This window comes from Phyllostomus discolor, chromosome 11, assembly GCF_004126475.2.
Source record: "Phyllostomus discolor isolate MPI-MPIP mPhyDis1 chromosome 11, mPhyDis1.pri.v3, whole genome shotgun sequence".
Classification (NCBI taxonomy): Eukaryota; Metazoa; Chordata; class Mammalia; order Chiroptera; family Phyllostomidae; genus Phyllostomus; species Phyllostomus discolor.
Genome location: NC_040913.2, coordinates 54,471,300 through 54,488,067, shown reverse-complemented (window position 1 = coordinate 54,488,067; position 16,768 = coordinate 54,471,300). Strand labels below are relative to the sequence as shown.

Genomic DNA, 16,768 nt, shown 5'->3' with positions numbered 1-16,768 from the left:
AAAAACACAATATAGGTTTAGAGAAGTAAAGGAGGGGTTTGCTAAAGTAAAAGATGAGGTCATTGGGTAAAGAACTATTACATAAGAAGAAGGAAGACCAGACTGTATGCTGGGCATCAGCAGAGTAAAGTGCCTAACTGTTGATTCTCCCAAGACCTTCAGTCAATATAAAGAACAACTAGTGTATTTTACGTGTCATATTGCATCTATTGGCATTGCTGCTTGAAGGATTCTTGGCTTGGAAAAGGAGCTTAATTCTCCTGATGAGGTTTTATCCAGAGAAGCTACTGCAATGTGTTGCTCAGATTGTTCTCTTGGCCATAATGAATCAAGAGAATTAAATCCACCCTTAGAAGGAAGTGGAAGTACAACAGGGAATCAACAAAAGAAATATATGAGGAGATAAATGTTTTGGAAATGAGATGACCCACTTCAGCTTTACACATGCTGAGTTGAAGATGTTTGTAAGATAGTCCAGTGCCTGTCAGGAGGCAGATAGAGAGGTCTAGACGTTACAATTCTAGTCTGGCAAATGCATTTTTAAAGGCATCAAATATAGGAGGCAATTAAAAGTTGCAGATCAAATCTTCAGATAAAACGTATACAAAGCCAATGCCTTTAAACTGAGGATGTATTCTTTTTCTCCTGTCCAAAGCAAGAAAAAACAAAGAGGCATTTTTAGGTTCTGAGATTAAAACATCCTTTTTCCTTTGTGTTACAATAGGGATAATAACCACCTTGCAAGTTTGATTGAAGGACTGAATAAAATAATAATGTAAAACACCAAGCTGAGTGCAAGCCAATTGTTAGTTCTTTGTCCCTCTGTCCTGAAGTCCTGATAAAAAGAGAACACTAGAATAATAGACAATGAGGTCCACAAGACTCCAAAATACATTATAGAAATCTAAATACCTACAAACGCCAGTGTCACAAATGGCAGAATGCTAGATAAGAAACATTTTTTAAAAGGTTTATATATTTATTTTTAGAGAGAGGGGTAAGGGAGGGAGAAAGAGAGGGAGAGAAACATTGATGTGTGAGAGAGACATCAATCAGTTGCCTCTTGCACACATCCCCAGGTGGAACTTGGCCTGTAACCCAGGCATATGTTCTTACTGAGAATCAACCTGGTGACTTTTGGTTTGTGGGATGATTCCTAAACCACTAAGCCACACCAGTAGGGCAAGAAACCTTTTCAGCCATAACCAAATGCCTCATCAAATGTTTCTGTAATTTTAATAGTAGAACCTTTTCTTTTAAAAAAAAAAACTTATGAAAAACCCCCAAATGTAGAACATATGAAAAGTGGAGCTGCTCTGTAAGTGGGAAAGTGGTGGGTAGGCCTACATCTCCATATACTCTATGTCTTCATCTGGACAAGCTAGTCATTTTAGACCAAAATAATAATCATATTCATTCTTTTTATCCCAAATCTACAACCCACTAAACACTAAATCAAAAGAAAATAATCATGTTTAACTATTAACTGTCTTTGTATATTCTCATTTTACCTTCTAAAATGGAGGTATTTTTATTATAAATGTTATTTTAAATACCACTATGTCAGGCAGATGTAATTAAGTAATCAGAATACCTACATTGACAATGAGTGTGAAGAAATAACATAAATGAGAACACCCAAGATACAGTATGATTATACAATAAAATTCTGATCAACAAGAACCCAATGACCAGGAATTACTGATTTACAAGATTTTCCTCATGCATTCGGAAAGAAAAAATACCTCCCAGTGAAAAAATTACCAGGAAATTAGCTCACACAAGTATTTAGTTATTCTTTTTGTCCATTCAACACAATAGAAAAATAACCAGTAGTAAGCCGAGTAACTACTTGAATTGATGTTTCAACAACTAACTTCCTATATATCTATGTTTTAGTAGTATTCCCTGGGTTAGCCTTTAGATGTAATTAAAGCAAAAATTAGAAAGCAGTATCCTAGCTCCTGATCCCATAATTCCTTGATCAAACAGCAAGGATGAAGTCAGAGTAGACAGTATGGTAATTGCAAAGTGAGGGAGCCTGTTTCAAAAGTCCCGAGTTCTTGACCAAATTTATTTGTGTGATTTAGAACTTAAGGCCAGGATTTATCCACCCATAACTTTTTGATACTCCTCTGTTAATCTGTATCTTGTGTCATCCATCTAAGTATTCATTTCCCTTAGGTAGTAATGAGTCTTCTTTAGGCATAACAATAAAATTTACTTTTAAAATATGCTTTATAGCCCTGGATGGTGCAGCTCAGTGGCTTGAGCCTGGGCCTGCAAACTAAAGGGTCACCAGTTTGATTTTAGTAGGGCACATGCCTGGGATGGGGCTGGGTACCCAGTAGGAGGCATCTAGGAGGCAACCACACATTGATGTTTCTCTCCCTCTCTTCCCCTCTCTCTAAAATAAATGAATAAAATCTTTAAAAAATAAAAAATATATGCTTTTAAGAAGTCTTAACTTTACCATGAATGATAAATATAATACCTGAATGTAGATAATTATCTTATAGTCATGAAAAAAGTGAACATTTTTTCATCATCTATGGAAAACAATTTAATAGTGGTGCATACAGAAAAGAAATTACAAAAAGTTGAAATCGTTGCTGTAAGATTTCTTTCATTTTCTAAATTCTGTGACTTTATGATTTTGGTCTAATTTTGATAGAAAAATGGGGAAAAGGGTTCGCTTTGAGCAGTATGTTAGGGAAATAATGAGATTTAACTTACCATAGTGTTTATGCTACAAATGAAAGACAGAAATAATCTTTATGTATAAAAATGAAATGTATAATACATATTCTTAGAAATACTGAAACAGTTAGTAAATTGCTATATTATGAACTTATGATTTTTTTAAGTATACACTTTTGGTTTACCAAGAATTAATACTTAGAAAACCATAAAATCGGGGTCAAAGAGTGGAGACATAGCCTTGGAAAACCTGCTGAACTGTCCAAAGGACCCAGATTCTGAACTTTAATGTATTCCATGCTAAAAGAAAAAAGGGCATCTGGTAGAAAAGATCAGTTCAAGAACTGGTGCAGCATATGACATAAAAAACCTGAACCCTAGAGGAAGCTTTCAAAATAGTTATCTCAAAAGTACATAGTTGCAGATAGAAAGGGCTACATACTGAATATGGAGATAATAATATGAACATCAAAAAAGAACAATAGAGGGATCACAAGATTAATTCATCTTTTCAAGGCCTCAGAATACATCTTTTCCTGCTATTTTTATCTCTATAGAACTTCTTGGACATGTAAGACTGATTTTAAAACATATATACCTCTTTTAGGAGTTCTGACCATGATGGAGGCATAGGTAGAAACCCTTCTCTTCCTTGTACAACCAAAAGAGAAATAACAACCAATCTAAATCAATAAACAACCAGAGTGCCAGAAAAGCAAACTGCATGGATCTCCAACAACCAAGGAACTAAAGAAAAAATCAACCAGAACAACCAGACCTACCAGTAAGGAGGTGGACCACACTGGCCAAGCCAGCTCAGAAAAACCTCGGCAAGGCAAGTGGGACAGGGCAGGTGGGGCTCACTTTAGGAGAAACTGAGACTCAGAGTTCACAGTGGACTATGGTGGTTGCCACGGTGGGAGAAACTCCCAGTCTCACAGAAGAGTCTGTTGGAAAGTGCGCTGGAGAAAGCAGGTGAGTAGCACTGTTCCCTCTCTGAGCCTTCCCCCACAGGCAGTGCCAGAGAGTGCAGCAACAAGGGCTGCCCCGCCCAGGTGAATACTTAAGGCCCCACCCCCTTATAACCTCTCAGGTGCACAGAGAAAAAGAAATATGGCCCAAATGAAAGAACAGAGCAAAACCTCAGAAAGAGAACTAAGCAATGAGAAGATAGCCAACCTATGTGATGGAGAATTTAAAGTCCTGGTAATCAAAATGCTCACAGATCTGATTGAACTTGGTCGTAAAAAGAAAAAACAAATGAAAGATACCCAAAATGAAATAAAGCAAAATATTCAGGGAACCAAAAGTGACAGGAAGGAAACCAGGACTCAAAGTAGCAATTTGGAACAAAAGGAAAAAAATAAACATCCAACTGGAACAGAACAAAGAAACAAGAATTTTAAAAAGTGAAGAGAGTCTTACAAACCTCTCAGACTACCTGAAATGTTCCAATATCCAAATTATAGGGGTGCCAGAAGGAAAAGAATAAAAGCCAGAAATTAAAAACTTAATTGAAAAAATAATGGAGGAAAAATTCCCCAATCTGGCAAAGGAAATAGACTTCCAAAAAGTCCAGGAAGCACAGAGAGTCCCAAAGAAGTTGGGCCCAAAGAGGAACACACCAAGGCACATCATCATTAAGTTACCCAAGATTAAAGGTAAAAAGAAAATCCTAAAAGAAGCAAGAGCAAAAGAGAGAGTTACCTACAAAGGAGTGCCTATAAGATTGTCAGCTGATTTCTCAAAGAAACCTTGAAGACAAGAAGGGGACTGGAAAGAAGTATTAAAAGTCCTGAAAGGCAAGGACCTACATCCAAGATGACTCTATCCAGCAAAGCTATCATTTGGAATGGAAGGGCAGATAAAGTGCTTCTCACATAAGGTCAAGTTAAAGGAGTTCCTCATCCTCGATCCATTATTATATGAAATATTAAAGGAATTTATCTAAGAAAAAAGATGATCAAAAATATGAGCAGTAAAATGATAACAAACTCACAACTATCAACAAATGAATTTCAAAGAAAAGAAAAACAAGAAAAACAAAAACTAAGCAGACAACTAGAACAGGAACAGAATCAGAGAAATCGACACCCCATGGAGGGATTTCAGTGGGGCGTGGGGAGGGAAGAATGGCGGGGAAAGGTACAGGGAAGAAGAAGCATAATTAGTAGGCATAAAATAGATGGCAAGAGATAAAAAATTGTATAGGAAGTAAAGGACTCAAAGAATTTATATGTACAACCCATGGACATGAACTAAGGTGGGGGAAATGCTGAAGGGTTGCAGGGGCAGGTGGAAGGGGGATAAAAGGGGAAAAACTTGGGAAAATTGTAACAGCATAATCAATAAAAATACTTTAAAAACATATATACTTCTTTTTGTTTTTTATTATATTTTATTGATTATGCTATTACAGTTGTCCCATTTCCCCCCTTCACTCCCCTCCATCCTATACACCCTCTCCCACCCACATTCCCCCTTTAGTTCATGTCCATGTGTCATAATTATAAGTTCTTTAGCTTCTACATTTCTCATATTATTCTTACCCTCCCCCTATCTATTTTCAACCTACAATCTATGCTACTTATTCTCTGTACCCTGTCCCCCTCTCTCCTTCTCCCACTCCCCTGTTGCTAACCCTCCATGTGATCTCCATTTCTGTGGTTCTGTTCCTGTTCTAGTTGTTTGCTTAGCCTCTTTTGGTTTTGCTTTAGGTGTGGTTGTTAATAATTGTGAGTTTGCTGTCCCTTTACTATACATGTTTTTTTTATCTTCTTTTCTTAGATAAATCTCTGTAACATTTCATAAAATAAGGGCTTGGTGATGGTGAACTCCTTTAACTTGACCTCATCTGAGAAGTGCTTTGTCTGCCCTTCCATGCTAAATGAAAGCTTTGCTGGACAGAGGAATCTGGGATATAGGTCCTTGTCTTTCATGACTTGGAATACTTCTTTCCAGCCCCTTCTTGCCTGTAAGGTTTCTTTTGAGAAATCAGCTGACAGTCTGATGGGAACTCCTTTGTAGGTTACTGTCCTCTTATCTCTTGCTGCTTCTAGGATTCTCTCTTTCATTTTTACCTTGGCTAATGTAATTATGATGTGCCTTGGTGTGTTTCTTCTTGGGTCCAACTTCTTTGGGACTCTCTAAGCTTCCTGGAATTCCTGGAAGTCTATTTCCTTTGCCAGAACAGGGAAGTTCTCCTTTATTATTTGTTCAAATATGTTTTCAATCTGTTGCTCTTCCTCTTCCCCTTCTGATACCACCTATAATTTGGATGTTGGAACATTTAAAGATGTCCTGGAGGTTCCTAAGCTTCTCCTCATTTTTTTGAATTCTTATTTCTCCATTCTTTCCTGTTTGGTTGTTTCTTCCTTCTGGTCCACTCTATTGTTTTGAGTTCCAGTTTCCTTCCCATCACTATTGGTTCCCTGTGCATTTCCCTTCATTTATTTTATGGTAACCTGTATTTGTTCATCTAATTTGTGACCAAAATCAACCAATTCTGTGAGCTTCCTGATCACCAGTGTTTTGAACTGTGTATCTGATAGATTGGCTGTCTCTCAGTTGCTTAACAGGATGAGTCCTGGGGCATTGTTTGTTCTTCTGTTTGACCCATCTCTCTCTCTCTCTTTTTTTTTTTTTTTTTGATCTGTTCACTCCGGTTACAGTGAGGGGCGGAGCCTTAGGTGTTCACCAGGGCTGGACACCCCAGTCACTAGATTGTGACGTTGTATGTGAGGGTGGGGGCGGGAGGGAACAATGGCGGTAGCTCCGATCTCCATGGGACCTCAGTCCCTTCTCTGGGATCCTGGGTTGTGTGCTCTGTCCTCTCCACAATCGCTGCCTCACTGGGTCTGCCAGCTGCCCCTTGCATACTCAGGGTCCACCTGCTGAGATCTTGCATGCCCCAGATGCCTTACATGCCCCCCGTTGCCTTACGGGCCCAACTCTCTCTACTCTCCGCACCACAACCCACTCCTGGCTGTTCATCTCCACCCCTCCTACCGTTCTGGATGAACGGGTCTACTTCAACTTCTTGGCTGTCCGCCTTCCATTCAGATAAATTCTCTGTCAGTTCTGCATGTTATTCTGCCTCTAAATTGTTGTTGTTACAATCTTGGCTGTGCATGGAGGTAGGGTGCGTCCACCTATGCCTCCATCTTGGCCAGAAGTCCATATATACTTCTTTAAAAGCAACATAAAGGAAAACTAATTTCACACATAAAACTAAGCAAAACAAGAGTATCAGGATAAAATGCCACACAATGTTTTTATTAAAAAAATAAGGACTAAAATAACACCTATGGAGAAAAAAAAAGCACAAGAAAGACATGCCAACAAAACAGATCAAGACTTCTACCTATTTCAAATCAAGCTAAAATTGTATAAAACATAAAAGAACATAAATCAGAATTAGAAATGTTTAGAAGTGAAGTGATAGACTTTAGGATAGAATCAGAAACTAAAAAGGAAATCATTTCGGAAATGAAGGCTAAACTAGAGAAATATAAGGGTCAATAAAGAAAACAAATAATGCCTTAACAAGAAATAGAAAGTGATAGGGGAAAACTTTTTTAAAATTTCAATATCAAAAAAAATGAAGAGATTTTTAACACATGCTAGAGAAAATGAAAAATACTAAAAGATAAAGGAAAAGGCTATCCTTCATATGGATGAGTCTGAAAAAAACAAAAGAAAAAAATACTAAAAATAATTCAAGAATGCTTTCTTAAAATTGAAAATACATATCTAAAAAGTATACTACAGTATACCTATGAAATTCAACCCAGAATGACCAACACCATAATACATTCTAGCAATATTATTTAAGAAAAAGGGAGGAGCAAGAATATGTGAGTTACACAAAAGAGAAGTTTAAATTATCACCAGACTTTGACAGCAATAATTCATGCCAAAAGAAAATTCAGTAATGTGCTACATTGACTAAGACATTTAACAAAAGAAAATATGAACCAAACATTTCAAGTCCAATAAAACTGACTTCCAAGCCAGAGAAAACCAGAGAAAACATAAGCAAACTTGTGACTTCTTATTGAGGAATCTATTGAACAAGTTTGCAAACTACATTCTTCATGACAAATCTACCTGCTACCTGTTTCTGTATAGTCTACAATCTAAGAATGATTATTACATTTTTAAGTGTGGGGAAAAAAAATCTTTCAAGAATACTATATCATGATATGTAAAATTATATAAAACTGAAAAACAGTTTTATTAAGTGAAAGTCATGCTCATTCGTTTACATATTTTTTTAATTTTATTTTAATCATTGTTCAAGTACAGTTTTCTCCCACTTACTCCCATTTCAGCCCACCCACGCAACACTCCCCTCTTCCCCCCCATTACTCCCCACCCCTAGTTTTTGTCCATGTGTCCTCCAAATTTGTTCCTGTAAACCCTACCCATTCCCCCCTGAAATTCCCTCTTCTCTCCCCTCTGGTCACTGGCAGTCTGTCCCCTATTTCAGTGTCTTTGGTTATATTTTGCTTGTTTCTTTGTTTTGTTGTTTAGGTTCCTGTTAAAGGTGAGATCATATGGCATTTGTCTTTCACTGCCTGGCTTGTTTTGCTTAGCATAATGTTTTCCAGCTCCACCCAAGCTGTTGCAAAGGGTAGGAGCTCCTTCCTTTCTGCTGCATAGAACTCCATTGTGTAAATGTACCATAGTTTTTTGATCCATTCATTTACTGATGGGCATCTAGGTTGCTTCCAGCACCTAGCTATTGTAAATTGTGCTGCTATGAACATCGGGGTGCAAAGGTTCTTTTGTATTGGTGTTTCAGTGTTCTTAGGATAGAGTCCCAGCAATGGAATCGCAGGGTCAAAAGGCAGATCCATTTTTAGTTTTCTGAGGAAGTTCCATACTGCTTTCCATAGTGGTTGTACCAGTCTGCAGTCCCACCAGCAGTGCACTAGGGTCCCCTTTGCTCCACAACCTCTCCAACACTTGTTGTTTGTTGCTTTGTTCATGATGACCATTCTGACTGGTGTGAAGTGGTATCTCATTGTGGTTTTAATTTGCATCTCTCTGATAGCTAGCGATATTGAGCATCGTTTCATGTGTCTTTGGATTTTCTGTATGTCCTCCTTGGAGAAATGTCTGTTCAAGTCATTTGCCCATTTTTTAATCAGGTTACTTGTCTTCTTAGAGTGGAGTGGTGTAAGTTCTTTATATATTTTGGAGATTAAACCCTTGTCTGAGGTATCATTGGCAAATATGTTTTCCCATACAGTTGGTTCTCTTTTCATTTTGATACTGTTTTCTTTAGCTGTGCAGAAGCTTTTAATTTTGATGAGGTCCCATTTGTTTATTCTTTCCTTTATGTCCCTTGGTCTAGGGGACACGTCAGTAAAAAAGTTTCTTCGTGAAATATCTGAGATTTTCCTACCTACGTTCTCTTCTAGGACTTTAACGGTGTCACAGTTTATATTTAACTCTTTTATCCACCTTGAATTTATTTTTGTATAAGGTATAAGTTGGTGCTTGAGTTTCATTTTTTTGCACGTAGCTGTCCAGTTCTCCCAACACCATTTGTTGAAGAGGCTATTTTTATTCCATTTTATGTTGCTGCCTCCTTTGTCAAATATTAATTGACCATAGAGACTTGGGTTTATTCTGGGCTCTCTGTTCTGTTCCATTGGTCTATGTGCCTGTTTTTATGCCAGTACCAGGCAGTCTTGATTACAGTGGCCTTGTAGTGTAGTTCAGTGTCGGGTATTGTGATCCTTCCTACTTTACTCTTCTTTCTCAAAATTACAGCAGCTATTCGGGGTCATTTATGGTTCCATATAAATTGTTGAAGTGTTTGTTCTATGTCTGTGAAATAAGCCATTGGTATTTTAATAGGTATTGCATTGAATGTGTAAATTGCTTTGGGTAGTATGGACATTTTGATGATATTAATTCTTTCAATCCATGAACACAGTATATGTTTCCATTTGTTTGTGTCTTCCTTGATTTCTTTCCTCAGTGTTATGTAGTTTTCTGAATACAGGTCTTTTACCTCTTTAGTTAGGTTTATTCCTAGGTATTTTATTTTCCTTTTTGCTATTTCAAATGGGATTTTTTTCTTGATTTCTGCTTCTGCTGTTTCATTGTTGGTGTACAGAACTGCCTTTGATTTCTGGATATTGACTTTGTATCCCGCTGTTTTACCAAATTCATTTATTAGGTCAAGCAGTTTTTTGGTGGAGTCTATAGGATTTTCTATGTACACTATCATGTCATCTGCAAACAGTGACAGTTTTGTTTCCTCCTTTCCGATTTGGATTTCTTTTATTTCTTTTTCTTGTCTGATTGCTGTGGCTAGAACTTCCAGTACTATATTGAATAGAAATGGTGAAAGTGGACATCCTTGTCTTGTTCCTGTTCTTAGTGGAAAAGATTTTAATTTTTGCCCATTGAGTATAATGTTGGCTGTAGGTTTCTCATATATGGCCTTTATTATGTTGAGGAATGCTCCCTCTATTCCCACTTTGCTGAGTGTTTTTATCATAAATGGGTGCTGTACCTTATCAAATGCTTTTTCTGCATCTATTGATATGATCATGTGGTTTTTGTCTTTGCTTTTATTTATGTGATGTATTACATTTACTGATTTGTGAATATTGTACCATCCTTGCATCCCTGGAACGAATCCCACTTGGTCATGGTGTATGATCTTCTTAATGTACTGTTGGGTGCGGTTTGCCAGTATCTTGTTGAGGATTTTAGCGTCAATGTTCATCAGCGATATTGGCCTGTAGTTTTCTTTCTTTGTTGTGTCTTTATCTGGTTTTGGAATTAAGATGATGTTGGCCTCATAAAAAGAGTTTGGGAGTCTTCCATCTTTTTGGATTTTTTGAAATAGTCTGTGAAGGATGGGTGTTAGATCTTCCTTAAATGCTTTGTAGAATTCTCCTGTGAAACCATCTGGTCCAGGGCTTTTGTGTGTTGGGAGTTTTTTGATTACTGCTTCAATTTCTTTTGCTGTTATTGGTTTGTTCAGGCTTTCTGCTTCTTTATTATTGAGTTTTGGAACATTATATTTTTCTAGAAATTTGTCCTTTTCATCTAGGTTTTGAAATTTCTTGGCATACAGTTCTTTGTAGTAATTTCTTACAATCCTTTGTATTTCTGTGGTATCTCTTGTAATCTCTCCTCTTTCATTTCTGATTGTGTTTATTTGGGTTTTCTCTCATTTTTCCTTGATGAGTCTGCTTAAAGGCTTGTTGATTTTGTTTATCTTTTCAAAGAACCAGCTCTTGGATTCATTGATCTTTAGAATTGTGAGTTTACATGTTTTTTGACTGTTTTCTTACTACCAGGCTATGATTGAGTACTTAACAAGAGATCATATGGCCTACAAAGCCCAAAATATTTGCTATATGGACTTTTAAAGAAAAAGTTTGTCCTCTCCTATACTACAAAATGAGCTTCAGGAAACCAAAACGACTAAAGAGACCAACAGAAAGGGTCTACAGTTTCTTGTAGAACTAAAAATAAATGAAGGTTAAGGGGAAAATACCATATATAACAGCTATATTTTCTGACAATGTAGATATAGTATAACTATTTCTAAAGTGAAGAAAAGAAATGATGTGTAAAACTTTAATATTTTCAGTAATCATATTGGTATTTATATTGTTATTATGAGACTGCTGTGTGTGTAGGATGGACTAGGCATCATATACTAAGTAGTGACGAATCGGTATTCTAAATATGGAAGAATGAAGATACAGAGATAACAAAAAGAAGTTAAGTAAAAACAAGAAGTTAAGTAAAAGTTCTGCCATCTTACATTTTTATTTAAAGTATCACTATGAACACAGAAGTTCTGTTTATCTGACATAAAATGTAGACTATATTTAATTATATTTTATATCAAATTATATACTACATATTAGAAAAATATAATTTATTAATATCGCATATGTATTATATATTAAATTTGTATTATATATTTTATTTGGGGTTGAGATTAGCATTACATCAAATATACACATTTTTAATATATTGACATTACATATTAATATAACATAGCTAATACAACAAATATTATAAGTAATAAACATATATAACATACACCATTTTTAAAAACCTGTTAATCCACATATTTTATTTCCTAGCCCCACAAACTAAGAAGACCTAGAAACAATAACCACCAGTAGCAATGACCATGCCTGGTACCCTGACTGTGGTCTCTAAGTACCATTAAAACAAATTACTATATCTTGAAAAGACAGCTGATTAAAGGCCTGAAGCAGGAAATGTAAAACTGAGCCTAGAATAACTTTTCAGACCAGGAAGCAAGGAAACTATAAAAGATTATAAGGGTTAGGTCAAAAAGACTATGAGCCTATATAGGTCCCAGTGGCCAAAGAGGGACAATTTGAGCTTCATTAATAATTGTAACAGATGTAAGCCTACAAAATGGATTTAAATCTATGTCTTCATAATGATATATTTTTTAAAAAACTAGTTAACTCAAAAACTGGTAAATAAAGGTAAGGGAGTATGTGTTTATCTTGCCCTTTCTAAATGAAATGTACCACAAAGAAACCAAACAAATATATTCCAATTAATGGAAAAGATTTCAGGATTAAAATATCATCATTTTGAAATCCAATGAAGTTCTAAATATAGGCAGTAAGGATCAAAAGCTGCTTAGATCTTACCAAGCTCTAACAAGATATTACATGCCTCCTACATACAGTGTAGGCCAAAGGGATCAGAACCTGACTGAGTCTGATCCCATCTCTGAATCCAGGTACAAATTTGTAGGAAATGCCAAGAATGAAGGAAAACACTGAGTTGCATCATGATTACAAAATAAGCTAAGTGAAGATTGAAGAAAACTATAAGTCAAATGGCCCAAGGTTCTTCAACAGATAAACTGTAAGAAAAGGAAGGTATGTGGGAACATATGGATTAAGAGAAATTTAGAAGACATATCAAAGTTGAAAATAAAACAAATGAACAAGACAAATCATAATGTCCAGGGATATACATGTGGACAATAAAATTTTCAAATTGAAGAAAATAATTACTATAAATGTCAAAATTGTGGGTACCTATAGAGATCAAAGGTTAGGATTGAAGTGGATCACATAGAAGGCCATCTCGGATTCAGGGCAAATGTCTAATATCTGCATGTATGTAATGATTACAAGATCATTTGTGTTAAGCAAGCCATACATTCATTTGGTGTCATTTTCCTGTAGCTGTCTTTTATCTTACAATGAAAAAAATTTTAAACAATTTCAGATAGCCAGCAACTTTTGGAATGAAGCCAACACCTGAACCAGTAGCAGCTAGAACAGCACCCACAGTCAGTGCAGTGTTTCTCAGACTAGTTTGCCTTTTGGCTTTTAAAAATAAAAATGAAATGAAATGAAATAATGAAATGAAATGAAATGAAATGAAATGAAATAGTGCATTCTCATGTTTGACTGGGATGCTTCAGTAGACCATTGTTTTGTACAAAGGGCAGTGTGGTGAAATGGTAACAATTACTACCACTATAGGATGAGGTAGAAACTGTAAAGAGCAAAAATATCAGCTTCACTGGGTTGGACATGGATCTGGACAGGATCTGGACTCTATAGTATCACTACTTCCAAAATACTAAAATTTTGCTCTTTGCATGAGGTGAAGAAGAGCTCATGAGGATAGTGGCAGAAGGATTGATCAGGGAGTCTCACCTGACTAACATTTGCAAAGAAAAAGGATCTTCCTGATACCAGGAGCACTGCTGAAATCACAGAAGAACTGAGACTGCATTCTCTGAGCAACAGAAACCAGGCAATGAGGTCACCTATACCAGCATGAAGGATGTCTGTGTAAAGGACGAGCTTGCTGTCCAATCCACGATGAAACCAAAAGCCAACAAAAAGAACTCATCCTCCACCTACTTCTTCCTCTCCCTCTCACTACTTCCATTTATCTCACCAGTGGCAAATTGTGTTCATTACGTTTCTGGTCACAGTGTATTATACTATGTTGTAAATGTGGCAGACCCAACCTGCAAACAGATTTCCTATTCAATGTAAATAATTTAGTTTTCAAGGACGCCATTTCTAATACTTCTATGCAACAGCACTGAGGCTCTTTTTTTTTAAGTTAAAAACAAAGAAACCACTAAGTTTTGTATGAGGAAGAAATTTTAGGCAAGTTGGTACTTATACTCCAAAGATTTACTGTGCAAGAAAGTAAGGTTCCTCCTGCCAGCTTCTGAAATACTTTTTGAAACCTATTTTGGTAGTTAGTTTTAATCAGCATTCAGTGTATTTCTCACAATAATCACTAAAAATAAAGGATGAAAAATATCTGGTCTTCCGAGCAAGATGGTGGGATTGGTAAACACCACATCCTCCCACAACCACATCAAAATTATAACCAAACTACTTAACAACCATCATACAGAACCCTTGAAATATGACTGAGTAGAAGTCCTACGACTACGGTATTAAAGAAGAAGTCACATTGAAACTGGTAGGAGGGGCAGAAAGGGGGTTGGTCCCATACCTACATGTGGCAGATAAAAAGTGAGAGGGATGCCAAAACATGCAGAGAACTCCCCTGAGGAGGGATTCCAGCCCCACACCAGGTCCCCCAACCAAGGGTTCCAGCATCAAGAAAAGAAGTCCCCATTACTTCTGGCCATAAAAACCAGAGGTGATTGTAGCTGACTGAGAAGAAGGGCTTCTGCAGTTTCAAGTAGTTCCTCTTAAAAGGGCATGCAAATAGACCCACTCTCTCTGAGCTCCAGTGCTGGGGCAGGAGCTTGAAAGGCACCAAAGACTTACAGGGAGGAACCAAGTTATTTGGCATTAGGGCAAGAGCTTGAGGGTGGGGTCAGCTTTCTCCCAGAGAGAACTGCTGGCAGAGGCCATAATTTTGTTGATGAGACCTCCCCACACAAAGCAGGCATATGGGAACCATATCTGAAACTCCATCTGCCTAGCTCACACTGTCTGCCCTGCCCTGGTGATTCCCTGAAGCCCTACTACACCCAATTTTCAGTCCCACCCAAGCTATTTCCAGTGGCTTTTCCATACAAATAGCCTGTCTTGGCTCATGCTTCCTATTTCCCTAAAATCTTTAGACAAGCAGCATTTAGCCTAGGCATGACCTGGACCTCTCCCTATGTGGCTCCTGGCACTAGCATCAACCAGCCTTGGTTCACAGCTTGGTCTCACCTGGGCACATCCAAGCCCAGTACAAGCAGCAGCCAGCTACAAAACACTTTGTAGATCCTACCAGGTGGCCCCAGGAAGAACACAGGCAGTAGCTGAGTTTGGTCTGCACATCACTGGAGGTCCAAGAGCCAGCACACCCAGTAGACATCTTCAGACCATATCAAAGCATGACAACCCAACCACCTCCACAAGTGACACACTAAAAGGGAGGACTCAGTGGGCCCAATGAAGTACTGTATGTTGCCTTGTATAATGCTCACTTTTTTGCCCAAATTTTGAAGGAAAAATAAGGGTATGCATTATACATTAGTACCTGAAATACCTTATATCTGTTCTTGTGTTTTGTAATTACATGTTACATAAAATTTCTTGTACCATAATATGTTCAAAAATAAATGCTAAAATTCCTTTATAATGTAAAACACAAGTATCTAAATATAAATGAATAAAAAATTGAATTAAAAATTAAAACAAAAGATTTTTTTCCTGAAAGTTTGGGCCAAAAACATGGATTCACATATACATAGCAAAGTAAAGTAAGTCCTGCTCTATGGTGTGGGCTCTGCTGATTCTTCATGGTGATCAGAGGTCAACAGTCAGTGGTCAAACCCAATCCTCGTAGCTGATAGGCCTGGGGGTAAATCCCTCCCATTGACATGCCAACAGAAATCAAGGCTCAACCAAAATAGGACAGTGCACACAGCCAACACCAGGGGTGCACCTCAAATGCCCACCTTGGGAGATCAAGGAAGCTGTGTCATGGGACCCTACAGGACACCTATATTAGGCCACTCTGCCAAGACCAGAAGATGTCACAGCTCTATCTAGTACATAGAAACAAACACAGAGAGGTTGTCAAAATGAAGAGACAAAGAAACATGGGCCAAATGAAAAAACAGATCAAAGCTCCAGGAAAAGAACTAAACAAAATGGAGACAGGCAATCTATTAAGTGCAGAGTTCAAAACAGTAGTTATAAGGATGCTCAACAAACTTAGTGAACACATCAACAGCATCAAAAATGACCAGCCAGAAATGAAGGATGACTAACTGAAATGAAGAACAGTTTACAGAGAATCAAGAGTAGAGTAGATGAAACCAATAATCAAATCAGAGATTTGGAATATAAGGAAGCAAAAAACATCCAATCAGAACAGGAAGAAAAAAAATTTAAAAAGGAGGATAGTGTAAGGAGCCTCCAGGACAACTTCATGTGTACAAACATTTGCATCATGGGGGTGCTGAAAAGAAAAGAGAAAAGGAATTTAGAAAAATAATGATAGAAAACTTCCCTAACTTGGTGAAGGAAATAGACATACAAGTCTAAGAAGCACAGAGAATCCCAAGCAAGATGAACCCAAACGGGCCCACACCAAGACACATTTTAATTAAAATGGCAAAGGTTAAATACAAAGAGAAAATCTTAAAAGCAACAAGAAAAAATCAGTTAGTTACCTACAAGGGAGTTCCCGAAAGACTGTCAGCTAATTTCTCAATGGAAATTTTACAGGCTAGAAGGGATTGGCAAGAAATATTCAAAGTGATGAAAAGGACCCACAACCAATATTACTCTACCCAGCAAAGCTAACATTTGGGACAGATAAAGAGCTTCCCAGACAGGAAAAAGCTAAAGGAGTTCATCATCACCAAACCAGTATTGTATGAAATGTTAAAGGGTCTTATTTAAGAAAATCAAAACTATGAACAATAAAATGACAATAAATACATATCTATCAACAATTAAATATGTAAGTAAATAAACAAAGAAGCAGAACAGAAACAGAGAAACAGACTCATACATATATAGAACAATTTTGATAGTTACCAGGTGATAGGAGGGTTGGCAGGATGGGTGAAAAAGGAGAC

General features: G+C 37.1%; 1 protein-coding gene across 3 annotated transcripts in view; it reads right to left on the bottom strand.

Moving 5' to 3' along the window:
- Positions 1–16,768, bottom strand: part of PCCA (propionyl-CoA carboxylase subunit alpha) — a 488,979-nt gene that overhangs the window by 358,209 nt on the left and 114,002 nt on the right. The window lies entirely within an intron of this gene.